At 50.1% G+C, this 12,013-nt stretch overlaps 2 protein-coding genes across 14 annotated transcripts in view; one reads left to right on the top strand and one right to left on the bottom strand.

The window, feature by feature from the left end:
• The window catches only part of KCNJ9 (potassium inwardly rectifying channel subfamily J member 9), a 62,716-nt gene that overhangs the window by 23,125 nt on the left and 27,578 nt on the right, over nt 1-12,013 (top strand). For 3 of the 9 annotated variants that reach the window (XM_077941043.1, XM_077941046.1, XM_077941027.1), the window contains 3 exons: nt 6,133-6,179; nt 8,887-8,986; nt 10,150-10,264. The gene's annotated coding sequence lies outside the window, so the exon portion shown is untranslated. Of the gene's footprint in view, nt 1-6,022; nt 6,180-7,838; nt 8,029-8,886; nt 8,987-10,149; nt 10,265-12,013 lie in introns of those variants that run through there. The other 6 variants (XM_077940968.1, XM_077940971.1, XM_077940944.1 and 3 more) reach the window with 4 other exon arrangements.
• Nucleotides 1-12,013, bottom strand: part of KCNJ10 (potassium inwardly rectifying channel subfamily J member 10) — a 31,998-nt gene that overhangs the window by 16,305 nt on the left and 3,680 nt on the right.

The raw sequence follows: 12,013 nt of genomic DNA, 5'->3' as shown, positions 1-12,013 counted from the left end.
GCTGAAAAGGTTCCCAAGGACACTAGGGAAAATCTCAAGAGGGTCCAAGCTAGGTTAGGGAGTCAGGGTGATAAACAAGAAGTCTGTTCAGGACCCTCCTTCCTGTGTCAACTCTGCCTGGATCTCCAATCAGTCATCACTTGGCCTAGGCCCTGAGATTCCCTATAGGGAGAATCCATACCCAACTTATCTCCAAAGATCCTGGTTGAGGGGATCAACCTAGTTTTGGTATCAGAAGTGTTTTTTCAGGCAGAGCCCCTCAAGAGAGTACACCCCCACCCCTAGTCTCTGCAAAGGGGCTGGTCAGGTTGCAGATGGGGAGTGTGGAAGTGGTGGAGGTGAAAGGGAACTCCTGCAAATTTCGAGCTTCACCAGCGATTTGCCACTCTCCACCCCATGCGGAAGACTGACCTCCCCACCATCAGGGGGTGGGGCTCCCCAGTACCTTGGGGCCACCCTCGCCTTTGCAGTTGCCTGTCTCGTAACCTCACAGCCCCTACCCCCACTCCAGCTCACTCCTTTTACCATTAGGTTGAATTCTATGAAATCGTCCATTTAATACATGGGTTCCCTATTGGCAATATCAAAGGGTTCAATTTAATAATACCTAATAACAATAAAAATAACAATAACAATCACCTCTGTAAGATGGGGTTTTGAAGTCTACAAAACACTTGCACAAATTCAGAATTACTTCATTTGCCCCCACAGCCACTCTGGGGGGCAGTTAAAGCAACAGGAAGCAAGAAACTCTCTCCAATGTCACAGCTGAACTTCCCATCATTAAATCCAAGGGCGTCTTCTCAGCCCTTGACCCCAACAGTCTCTGCTGCACTTGAGACTAATGACTGACTGGTCTGTTCTTAACACTCTCTTTTGGCTTTTATTGAGGTGTGGTGGGAATCCACTGATTTTATCCACCTTGATTAGCCATTAAGTAGCTCTGCCATTTCTAGGCTTTGTGATTTGGGGCAAATCACTTAAACGTATGGGTTTCTATTTCCCTTATCTGCAAAAAGGCCTAATAATACAGAGGTGACAGGAGAGTTCCATGCAATCATATGTGTCAGAATGCTGCATGGGTTGTGAACACTACATGTGTGCACAGTCTCACCGTTACTCTTGGACACCATGTTCTTGGGGTTCTCTCTCTACTGCTCTGTTTATTTTGGATCATCTCTCTTGCTGTAATCTCTCCTCTGCACCTTAAGTGTTGGTGTTTCTCAGGAATCCATCCACCCTTGGCTCTCATCCCTGACCACTGTCCTCCATCTTCCTCAACTGTTTCCCTGCTCCGTGGATTCCACATCACTTCTGCCCTGTGTATCCAAGTACTTACAGGCTCCCCCTATCTGGAGCATTCCAATTTTAACATGTTCAGACTCAACGTCCTGTCTCCTCAAAAGAGTCTCTTTTGTGTTTTCCTTCTTGTTCACAGAATTACTCTCCACTAGGTGCACAAGCCTTAGAATTACCCCTGCTTTCTCTCTTCCCCCTCATCTGATTGGTAACTAGGTCCATCAATTCTGCCTTCGCGCCTTCTCTTCATGTCCATTGAGGCTGCCCTAGTTCATTCACCTGAGGTGTTGCAATGGTCTCCTGGTCCTCCTGCAGCCAAACTCACTGTGCTCACCTCAGTCCCTGGCTGCCTCAGTGCACACATTCTGACCCCATCACTTGGCTTTAAATTCTTCAATGAGTTCCCACAGCTTTCGTGATGAAATTCAAACTTCTTGGCAAAATCCTTCAATGTCTGACTCCACCTTACTCTTCACAGCCTCCCCTGGAATATTTTCCCTATGCAGCCCATATTCTAGCCACGTGGAACATAGCCTGTGCTCCACTTGTCTGTCTCCATGTCTTTGCTCAGGCAGCTCGCTCTACCTAGAACACCCTCTCCCTGCTCCCAGACTCCCCTCAAGACTGCTCTCTTCCCTTTCAAATCGTCTTCCTCCTTCAAGGCCCTGCCCCAGTGCCCTCTCCACTGTGGAGCCTTCCCCACCTCCCAGGTAGAAAGAGTTACTCTCCCTCTATGTTCCCAGGACATTTGCCACATCATCCTTTGTTCTTCTCTAGAGATTGTGAGCTCTTTAAAGGCACAGACTGTATCTTAGTCACCTTTGTAAGCTGTTACCTTTAAATTTAACCTAACTGGTTAGTATAGAGGAAGGAATTAGAATCTCTGGGTGATTCTGGGCTAGGAACATCAACTATACAGCATGTAAGCCACCACTCATCACCCCACCACCCCTTAGCAGATAACACTAATTCATCGCAGTGCTTTTTTTCTGACAACCTCAGAATCATCCTCAATATGGTGATACAGAGAGCCATTTTCAATCAAATGGAGTTAACCCAACAAATGAAACCTATTTCTTATCCTGGCATGTCTGAGTCACAAAGTTCCCTATGTATTCTTCTTTCCTGCTACTTGCCATCCTGTCTGTGTCACTTACTAGCTATGGGAACTTCAGTCAATCTCTTAATCTCTCTAGGGCTCAGCTTCCTCATCTAAGGAGGCAATAAAACCTTCCATTATGTGGTCAGGATTACATGATTTAAAGTATATGAAATCTGTAAGGCCCTTATGCAAATAAAGACACTATTATTATCCTACTTTGCAGATGAATGAAAAATATTGCTGAATTAGGGAAACTAAGGTTCAGAGACATAAAGTCACTTGCTGACATTTATTTAATGGCAAAACCAGACCCCGTGTCTCCATATCCTGTGGGCTTTTCCCTCACATTACCCCTCCACACCCCAGTGGCCTTGATGATGCTCAAGTTACACCATCCCTTCTATCTCCTTTCTCCAGGTGAGTTGTGGAGTAAGATTTACTCTAGCCCCAGAATTGAAGGGGACTTCCAACCCACTATTCTTTATCCCACCTCTGTATAATTCCTCCAAAACCCTCTCAGCCTGCCAAGAGGTGGGCAGGTGTGTGCTGAGGATGCTGAGTAGAGCCAAGTTCCTTAATTACTATCCTTCAGCCTCTCACCCTCTTGTCTGCCCCCAGCCTCAGGGGTATCAGGCAGCTGGCAGCCTTCTCAAGGCCCAGGATGACCAGGGCCCTGGAGATAAGGTTCTTGGGGTGAAGACTACTGAGTTGTCACCTGATCTACCAGAAGAGTTTGAGAAACTAGGGAGGGAATGATGAGACCTATTCCTTGGAGTCCCAGGGCCAAGACAGGGTTCTCCACCTGAGAGAAGAGGTGCAGGCTGACCAGATCCCAGCTGAATTGCCCTTCTCTGTACACTTTCCTGTCTTTGAACTTGAAGTGGTGTTGGCTGGAAATGAGGGGAGGCTTGGACCTCATTTGGTGGAGGGCCCAAGAGGTAGTGGCGGGTAGGGGAGGCAGAAGAGCTACTCCCCATTGTGAGAGCACCCCCAGGGCCGGCTCCTGTAGAGGTTTTTTCATCAGCTCCACGCCTTCCAGGAAGGACCATCCCCATCTTCCCAAACAGAGAACCTTTTCTGGACTGCTTCTTAATCTGTATTTTGTTCATCCTTTATCCTTCTCAGTCCCTGCTATTTCTTGACTTAAAAGAGCCTGTAGGATTGATGTTCTACATCACTTTTCCTCCTTCAGGCCCCCTTTTCCATGTGCCACCCACTTCATCTTCGGAAGTCCTTCCTCTGAGCTTCCCATTGAAGTTTCAACGTTTGGACACTTGGGGGCACTGAGTCAGGCTCCTTGGCAGTCTTCTCTCTAGTTTCCCTAGCTCTTCTCTGCAGGCTGCGCTCAGCCCCACCCTGTCAACACTCTCCCTACTCTCTACAATGAGAGGGGCAGATGGGGAAACTGAGGCCCACAGTGGGAGTGCTTAGTAGGAGTGCCTCAGTGATAGAAATCCAGAGTCTTTTGTGGAAGGTACATCTCTCTCTAGTGGTGGGAAAGGACAGAGGCAGAAAACTTCAGGCCTAAGCCAAAACTTGTCCAGAGGCAGACAACTCTGAACTTAAAGCTTCTCCCTGCACTGGCCAGGTCGTCCTAGGGAAGCCCAATGCTTCCTTGTGCTCATGTGACCAAGGAGAAGAGAAATTAGTCTTGGGAGAAAGGATGATCGAAAAGTAGGAAAAAGAGGAGAGGAAGTGGAGGGACCCTATCTCTGAAGCCCTTAGAATTACAGGTGTAACAGAGTCCTGTATGACCTCCCTAGCATCAGTGTTGTCTATCTGTACGCCCCCACTTCACGCATGCACCATGTCCCCAGCCACACGAAACCTCTCAGTTCTTGAACAGACCAAGCTTTATTTTTAGCAAATAATGGGGCCTCTTCCATGGAACACTGTTCCTCTCCCACTTTGCTTAATTTCTCCTCCCCTTTAGGCCTCAGCTTAGATGTCACTTTCTCTGGAAAGCCTTTCTGGATGCCCCCACCCGCAACATGGGCTGCCATCCTCTGTGTTCCCACAGTACCATGAACTTCCTACCTCAGGCTTTACAGTGCACCAGGCATCGTGCTGGGTGCTCCATGCCATGCTTCATCCTAGCCTCCCTAGGAGGGCAATAGCATTGCCCTCAGATGAACGGGTGGAAACTAGACTTACACGGGTTAACTAACTTGCCCAGGAGGACTGCTCATAAGGAGTGCACTGCAAGTCGAACCCAGGCCTGCTTGAACCTGCTTAAAGTCTGGGCTTCTCAACTTGCCATTGGACCATGTCACAGAGTGTTCATGCTGGGAGGCCCTCTGTGGTCATCACATATAATCCCCACATTTTACTAAAGAGGAAGCCAAGGCCTAGAAAAGCTGGGTAACTTTCCCAAGATCACACTGCTAGCTGGTAGCTCATGTTATTTTACATCAGAATCACAGCAACAACCCTGGCCTTCTTCTTCATCTCAACTTCTGTTTTCCTACAAGATCCTTTTCCTCACCCTGGGGTCCCAAAGTGCCAGCTTCTGTGGAGCCAGCCTTGGATCACTATCCACAGAAGCTCTTCCCCAGCCAACCCAGCCACAGCCCATTATCTTCAATCTGGCCCTCCCACCTAGTAGGTCTCAGGGTCTCCCTCATCCCTGCAGTAGCTGGCCCAACAAGAAGAGTTGGAATAAGCCACAAATAGTGAGGTCCACAAGGAGGAGGCATTCAGTGATGCTCTTACTGGGCTCTGTGGAAATGATAAAGGGATTCCTTTGAGGCCACTGGAAACCCCATAGGGGCTCTGAGAGTCATTGGAACGATCTTCCAGGCCACTCAAGCTTTGTTCAGTAGGTGACTAAAGGGGGACTTTTCCTTCTCATCAGAGCAATGAGTTATCCACCTCTTTCTATCCCTCCCCTTATGCCCAGGGAATTCTTCCAATTAAGTCAAAATTTACCTGTTGGTATCTGAGCAATTTCTTCTTATTTGTACCCTTGATGGGGCTGGAGACCCAGAGGTACTCTGTACCTGTCATTCATATTCAGAGAATTGAGCCTCTTTCCCTGGCAGGTGTCCTCTCAGCTCCCTTTCCTTCTTGGGGCTCCTGTTTCCTGCATGAAGACCAGCCTCTGACCCTCACTCAGAGAAGTCTAGGGAGCTCACCACCACTCTGGGAGGCAATCTTTCAACTTTTTACTTATTCCTTATTCACATTCCTCCCTTAAGAAGGAGGATGGGGTAGGGATGGCATGAGGACGCTGACTAGATACAGAACTAGATTCAGAGATGAGTGTCTCCCTGTCCTCTGTCTCGTATAGTAACTAACTGCCCGAGCACAGCAGGGAAAGCTGAAGTTATACATTGGGAAGTTCTCTTTCTCCAGTAGGAAACATTTGGAGGCAAAAGAATCATGCCAGAGTATAAGGGCTGGGAGAGGCGTGTTCCTGCACAAAGGAAGATGGATGAGGCAGCTTAAGGAGAATCCAGTAGCCAGAGGAGAAGCATTCTAGATGAGGGGAAGGGAGAAGGATAGAAGGGCCCTGAGGTTCTCCCATACAATTGTGATGTGAGGAAACATCATGGAGATTAGCACTCAATATAATATTTGCTGATGACCAAACCAATATCAGCTTACTTCTCTATCTAACAGAGTTTCTGCAACCATGACCCCATCCACCCTCCCAGGCCCCAGCACACCACTGTGCAGTCAGCCCTCAAGTCTCTGGGATCCCAATGGGCCTTCCTGTCTTCCCTTTTTAGGGCATCTGCTCCCGACTGCTAGAAGATGCTGTGGACCAGAATAGCAGGTGAGCCATAGATACAGCCTACAGATTCTCATGCAGACATAGGGTAACAACTGGGAAGGCCAGTGCTAGGCAGCATGAAGGACTTATAATTGATAGAAATCCCCAACTCCAAACCCTAGCTAAGAAGGCTGTGGGGTTACTTTCCAGTGATCCAGAGTTTGTAGCAGAAGTGGGGCCGGTAGGAAGGTGAGCAGTGAAAGGAGGTAGGCTCACTCTGCCTAGGGGTAGTGCAAGGGTCAAGGTGACTTTCGGAGGTTCTTTCTAGACCCAGAAGCCCACTTAAGGCTCCTAGACCCGTTCTCACCACCCCTTCCCCTCACCATGCCCCCACTCCTTCCCAAAAAAGGTGGCTAAAAGAAAGCTCGGTTGGAATTGTAGATAGGGTTGGGGGTGGGGTCATCTAAGCAAAACCAAGAGACAAATAGTTGGGGGAAAAAAACACAAAAAAGCTAGAGGCGAGAGACCTCCATTCTAGTCCCAGCCTTGCCACCAGCTGCCTGGACACCATCATCTCACCTCTCAGAGCCTTTCTGGGAAAATGATAACTGTTCCGTCTACCTCCCAGGGCCAGGAAGGGCTAGGAAATACCTATGTGCCCTGGGCAAAGGCAAAGACAGACACACTGGACCTGTGCCAGCAAGGCCAGGTGGGGCTTTCATTGTTCACATAGAGCTCAGTCCAGGGTACTAGACTCAGCTCTGGGGTAGGGGGCCTGCCCACCTAACTGTCTCCATGGTTGGAGCAGGAATGGGAGCCATGCTTAGAGTGCAGCAGAGGCTGTGTCCATGGTTAACGTATAAGCAGGTGCGGTCTGGGGCAGCAGGACATTTTCAGCCCCAGGGCCACATTCTTAAGGTCACAACAAGTGCAAACTTGTTATAACCTGTGTCAGAGCAGCAGAGGGCAGCAAGGGCATGGGGGGGAGGGACACGGTGCTGAGATGCCTGCGGCCGTGGAGGGGTGCAAAAGGGAAGGGGGTGGGGTGGGGGGAGGGTGGGTGTGCAGGTGCATATGCCAGGGGGTGGTGGTGTGGACGTGCGGTCTGTGTGCTGGGCTCAGTGTGTTGTGTCTGGGCACATCCGTTTGGGTGTGTGTTGGGAGCCGTGTGTGGGGCCGCATAGATGAGTGTATGCCTGTGTGTCTCTGCATATATGAGCCTCGGGGAGTCCTGTGGTGGGAGGAGGAGAGGTGGCAGCCACAGGCCCAGGCTGGGCATATGGAACCAAGGAGTGGGCAGGCTCTGAGCGCCCCTTCCCCTTCTCAGGCCTCACAGAACCTGCATTCCAACTCCCCCACAGACTGCCCCTGCCCCTGTGAGCCTAGGGCCTCTCCCCTCTGTGTGCCCTCTGCAGCCTGCCCTGTCAAATGCCCATCTCCCCAGCCTGCCCAGAGAGTGGGGGGGTTGCCTCCTGCCCATCCCCCCTGGCCCAGGGCCCACTCCCCCGTGCTCTCTGGGCCCTCCGGACACTGGGGCAAAGGGGGGGTGGTGGGGGAGGCTCTGAAAGCAGGTGACTGTTTGGGGGAACTAGGGGACAGAGCCCCCATTGTGCCTGCCCCGGAGCCGCCTCAATGGAGCTCCCTGGCACAAAGGGGCTTTGACAATGGGCAGGACATTAGTATGCAGAGCCAGCCCCTCAGCCCTCTCCCTGTCCCACAGCCCAGGGGCGGGAGCTGGGGGACTGCTGGTAGAGGGTGAGGGGGGGCCCAGAACTGAGACCGAGGCGATCTTGGCCCACAGGGGCTCCCCTGGGGGCACTGCCCAGGAGACAGGGGAGGAGACTAGACTAGGGCCTCCAAACCTGCCACTCGCCAGAAAGGACTTTCCAAATGGAAAAAGCCACAGGGACTGGTAGGAGTGGAGGGGGAGGGGCTGCGGGATGCCAGGCCCCTTGGTCCCAGGCTGGGCTCTAGAAAGAAGTGGGTGGGCAGTCTGAGTCCTCCCACGTTTTGCCTCAGTTTTACCATCTATGCAAAGGAATTGTGTGGGCAGGAGAAGAAAAACGGAGTAATACATAGCAAGTTCTCCAACCCCAGCAGAAAGGGCATGTGCTCAGGGTTTGGGATCTTTGGGGTTCTACTTACTTGGGGTGCCACCTTCTTTGAGATCTCCATCTGCTGTGGTTCTGGAGGCTGAAGAAGCTACTACAGGGGAAGCAGGGGTTAGGGACAAGAGTCACCTCCCACCTGTGCTCTTCCAGGGAATTCAGCCTGAACTAATGAAGGTGGTGCTGGAAACCCAGCTCAGGGCAATTTGGTTGAAGGATCAATGAGCCAGGACTAGCTCTTCCCAGTATGTGTCTATCTCCCCATCTGCCTCCTCCTGTTCTGTAGTCTGTGGGGAGAGGCTTCCCTTCTCCTGCCCAGGGAACCCAAGCAGGCACCCCCATCCTCATTAATGCCCTTAGCACCACCAACTGCCCTTTTCAAGGCACCATGTTGTGATTTGTGGGGCCTCAGCACAAAGGGCAGGGCCAGAAGGTGCGATCTGGGGAGAGGCTCCTGGGCCTTGGGTGGTGGGACAGCTGAGAGGAGGGCAGTGAGCGGAACTGAGCACCTCATGAAAAGCAGGGTCGCCCAATCACAGACTTCCTGCGAGCCCCAGGAAGAGAAGGCGGGGGGCATTTTGCAGAACTGCTCCCCACAAGGAAAGTCAAAACAATCTCTGGCCTTGAGAATGTCTTCCTGGCTTTCTTTCTCCTCTTTTCAGTTGCTGTCAGTGTCGGAAGTTCTCCCTGCTATCTGCCCTCAAGGCTTCCCACTGTACTGCCCTGGTCCTGGGCTCACCTGAGATTGCTGGGAAAAGAAAGGTAAGGTCTGCTTCCTTCCCCGTCTCAGGACCCTACTCCTCCACTCTCCACAAAAAAATTCTGGCGGGGAGAGCAGAGATAGAGCTAGGCTTTAGAACTCCTGGGTTCAGGGCCCAGCAACCCTGTCCACCCTCTCTGGGAACTTGCACAAGTCACTTTCGCTCTCTGGGCTGAGCTCGTCTGTGTAGCATTGGATGGATCTCCTCTGCAGCTCCCTGTCTTCAGGACAATGCGCAGTGGATTCAGGGGCAAGACTCCGGAATGTAATGACATCTCATATCATTGAGCACTACACTGAGCCCTTTCCTATTAGGTCATTTAATTCTCAGCAACTCTAAAAGTGGGTGCTTTTTAAAGCCCCACTTTACAGATGAGAAAACTGAAGCACAGAGATATTAATAATTTGCCCAAGGCCACGTAGCTGGTGAGTAGTAGAACAGAGGTAGAACTTACATGATGAACCACTACCCCATAATACCTCCCTAGTGAGAACATTCAAAAGACCATGGCAGCTGAAGGAAATCAGCCAGGACATTCAAATTGGCCCAGGTTTTTGAAACTGTCTTCTGAGGTTCCTCTAGACTAGCAGTTCTCAAAGTATGCTCCCTGGACCCTTTTGAAGAGTTCCTGAGGGTTCCTGAGACCCTTCTGGAGGCTCTACAAAGTCAAACCTGTCTTCGTAATAACGCTAACAATACAGTATTTGCCCTTTTCACTTTCATTATTTCATAGTGTTCAGCAGAGTTTTCCAGAAGCTACATGACATATGATATTGCAACATACTAAATGCAGCAGCAGATGAGAAGCCAACTGTCTTTGATTAAGCCAAACATTTAAAAAGATTTGTGAAAATATAAGACAATGTCACTCTTCTTATTAATTTTTTGTGTGTTTACTTTGGAAAATACAGCTGTTTTTCATTAAAAATACATCATTTTGTTAACATGCAATAGTTAATAATTATTTCATGTGTCCCAGTGTTCATTTCTAACATAGTACATATTCATAAATAGAACCCACACAAACCAAAGCTCTTTGGAGTCTTCAGTAATTTTTTAGAATGTAAAGTGGTCCTGAAGTCAAAAAGTTTAAGAACCAGTGCTCTAGACTTTAACACACTCACCCTCCCCTCTTACCAGTTGCCCATATCTTTTTTATCACAGGGTCAACCAGGAGGTTTAGACATGTGGAGAAGGAGTGTGCCTGGCTCTACCAGTTGGAACTGGGATCAGAGGTGGAGCTGAGGAGGCTGGTCCAGGGAGAATGCCACACTAAGAGGTCAGACCTATACCCCACTTGGGAGGTGACCCCACGTGTCTCCCACCTTGCAAGCCCCTGCTCAGAGGCACGCTCAGGACAATGGGGCTGCCTCAGACTAGACTCTGAACCTTTATCCCCCTTTTTCACTCCAGACGCTGCTGCTGACAAGCCCAGCATCGGGCTGGAGTCAGAGCGCCGTGGCGAGGGGAGAAAGGCTGTCTGGGGCCTACAGACCTGCATTTGTGGGGGGGGGGGGGGTGGAGCAACAATGCTTAGAAGACTATAAATTGGGTGTTCTAAGGCTTGTAATCTTAGGGTGAAGCCTTGTCTACAGGATGGGGTCGTTGGTAGGAGAGGGGTTTCTCTTGAGGTCTCCTATAGAATTAGATAGTAGGATCCTATACACAACCTGCTGCAGGACGCTCACATCACCCTCCAAAGTCAGGCTCCTCCCCCAAGAATAAGCAATCAGAAATGTGTCCTACCTAGAGTCAAACTGGACAGTAGCTACTTTGTGTCTTAGAAGCCAGGCCCTTTGCTGGGTGCCAGAGGGTCCAGAGAGAGAAGAGATGCTTTTGCCAATCTGACAGAGACACAGACCCTACCCTAGAGGAAACCCCCGGCTAATGAGGGAGACAAGATGTCTCCTCCAACATCGCCATGCATGGGGAACCCTGGGCCGAGTCGCGGATGCAAGTGACAAGCAAGATGGCAGAGCAGAGAGGGAAACAGGAGAATAGAGGTCTGCGGGAGGGGTGAGACTTGGAATGGCCTTTGTGAGGGCCCAGAGTGCGGGGAGGAGCATGGCTCAGAGACTGCCTGGGATATGCTCCCCAGGAACAGGGTCTGAGGAGTGCAGTTCACAAGATGTGGGGCTGGAGGGGATGGGAGAAAGACATAAAGTCTCTTGAAGACCGTGATTGGGAAATTTTTATCCAGTGCCAATGGATGTGTCTGGGTAGGGAAAAGACAAGATAAAACTGATGCTTCATAATGATAATTCCAGTGATAATTTCGTTATAGGGTACAGGGAAGGAATAGAGGAGAGAGGGGGCTGGAGTCTGAGAGGTCATTAAGGAGGCTGCTGTGGGCATCCAGGCTGATGGGATGAACAGGCCAATCAGGAGACACAAGAAGAGGAGGGCATATAAATCTGAGAGAAGTTGTGGGGGCAAACCTGGGCTGGGAGAGGGAGAGGCAGGATGAAGAAGAAAAGAGTGATAGGCAGGGCCATGGGAGTAGGAGTGAGATGTGGGGGTTGTCTTTGACCGACAGAAGTCTTTGACAGAAGTCTTTGACTGAAAGAGAAGTTGCTGAGAATGGGAAAAGAGACTATTTGGTGAAAGCTCAACAGCTCAGTTCTCATTTATTGAATCTGAAGACAGGACATCTGCTTGGCAAAAACTTGTGGAAAACAGGGGCTGTCGGTGTGGAGACCCCACCTCAAGCAAGGCCCAGCCTATTGGAATCAAGGGAGGAACTTCATCTGAAACTACTTGATACTTCTTCTACCTTTTCAAACTCCAGAAGGGTGGGAAGAAAAAGCCTAGGACAGAATCTCAAAACAAAACCAAACCCACAATGAAGGGCTGGGACAAAGCCTAGGAACCAGGAAAGATGACAGAGTAGAAAACGTTAGAGTGGTGGGAGAAATGTAATGGCCCACAACTCCACTTTTTACAGACTAAGGACCATTCCAAGCCCTTTATAATAGTCACTGTGCATCCTCACAGCAGTTATGAGCCCTATTGTGAGGATGAGACTTCT

The sequence above is a fragment of the Macaca mulatta genome, chromosome 1 (assembly GCF_049350105.2).
Source record: "Macaca mulatta isolate MMU2019108-1 chromosome 1, T2T-MMU8v2.0, whole genome shotgun sequence".
In the NCBI taxonomy this organism is placed as follows: domain Eukaryota; kingdom Metazoa; phylum Chordata; class Mammalia; order Primates; family Cercopithecidae; genus Macaca; species Macaca mulatta.
The sequence above is the reverse complement of the archived record's forward strand: the minus strand, read 5'-3'. Positions and strand labels throughout refer to the sequence as shown.